This window comes from Octopus bimaculoides, chromosome 24, assembly GCF_001194135.2.
Source record: "Octopus bimaculoides isolate UCB-OBI-ISO-001 chromosome 24, ASM119413v2, whole genome shotgun sequence".
Taxonomy (NCBI): domain Eukaryota; kingdom Metazoa; phylum Mollusca; class Cephalopoda; order Octopoda; family Octopodidae; genus Octopus; species Octopus bimaculoides.
In genome coordinates, this window is record NC_069004.1 from 27,483,472 (window position 1) to 27,485,022 (window position 1,551).

A 1,551-nucleotide genomic window follows, 5' to 3' on the forward strand; every position below is an offset into this window, starting at 1 on the left:
TATATATATATATATATATATATATATATATATATATATATATATATACACACACACACACATATATATATACATACACACATATAGAAACCCAACACACACACACACACACATATCATAAAGACATACATACAAACATAAATAGATAGACAGACAGACAAATCTTACAAACATTTAAATAAGAACTGCTACAGTACCAATACAACATGAGTTACGACAAAATAAATAAATACACAGATTCGAATGAGTGCGTACATTCGTGTATTTTTTTGACAATTCACGCTATAGCAGCACTGTAGTAACGAAAGTCCAGCTGTTAACCTTTTACCATTGTGTAAATAATTTTCTGTTTCGACACGTTATATTAAATAAAAAGCGTGTATCAAAGACAAGCGATTGAATCTTGAACAAAATACTAAATAGCGATGAAACCAATCGGTTCGATCCCGATGCCAAGCAGTAAATAAACGATTCTTGTGGGCCTAATTATTATCATCTAGTTTTTATATTTATTTTCGCTGTGAGATTAAATACGAATAACTATGAGTATGTTTCTGTTTATTTATTTTCTAAAATAATTTCTACAATATTTAACCCGAAGTGCTGTTCGTTCAAAGTTCCCTGCGGTGTGTCAGTGGTCGGCGACGTAATTTACTGCCGCCTAACAACAGTTACTATTTTGACAGGCAGTTTTCAAATGGTGGATGAATGAGTTTGTATGGAAAGTAGAAAAGTCTTTATATATCTGAGGAGGATTGCTTAAATGAAAGGTAAGACTTTCCCCTCATGCTCACCTCCTATGCTCCTGTAATTTTCACCCATTATCTTTCTCTGCCATCTTTATAATTCGCGATATAAACACAAGGATTGTGGGTGTCTCTCGAAAAACCGGTGAAGCTGAGCAGTAAATGGTATTTTTAAAACACCAATAATAAATATTTATATGCTTATATCTATTTTGGTTTCGTGATAATCTAAATAAATAATCATCGTAGAATATTCTTTAAGTGAAATATTTTTTCGGAAATTTCATTTAAACATTGTTTTCCGTCTATAGAATATACAAATATATCATTGAAAATCGATTCGAAATTACCGTCTGCTGTTTACTACTAAAATATTTGTTGTATATAATGGGAACTAACAAAGAGCCAGATGTTATGTGTTATATTACACTGGTAAAATGCGATTATGTGGCGTTCATGCTGTTGTAGATATAGTTCGTTTGTTGGTTGGTTGTTGTTGTGGGGCTGATTTCGTTGCAAACAGGAATTGAAATAAGACTCCTTTTGTATGCTATAAAACTCGACTGGAGTCACTGTTTAATTAATTATTAGGACCTATTTGATTAGGGAACAAAATTTCGTCCTCCTTCTCCAGTGATGCCAGGAAGATTCATACAAAAAGTTGAATGAGTATGCATGCAAGTAAGCATACTGACATGCACCATGTGTGTGTATATATATATATATTCACACACAGCGACATACAATGCATTTATTTATATATGTATCTACACAGTACATATATATCATATATATATATATATAT

The 1,551-nt window shown here is 31.7% G+C and overlaps 1 protein-coding gene across 1 annotated transcript in view; it reads left to right on the forward strand.

Annotated features, from left to right (window-relative positions):
• The first annotated feature begins 673 nt into the window (after positions 1–673).
• LOC106882187 (alpha-(1,6)-fucosyltransferase) overlaps positions 674–1,551 on the forward strand; it is an 881,702-nt gene continuing 880,824 nt past the window's right edge. The window contains exon 1 of the mRNA XM_052976376.1: positions 674–770. The gene's annotated coding sequence lies outside the window, so the exon portion shown is untranslated. The remainder of the gene's footprint in view (positions 771–1,551) is intronic.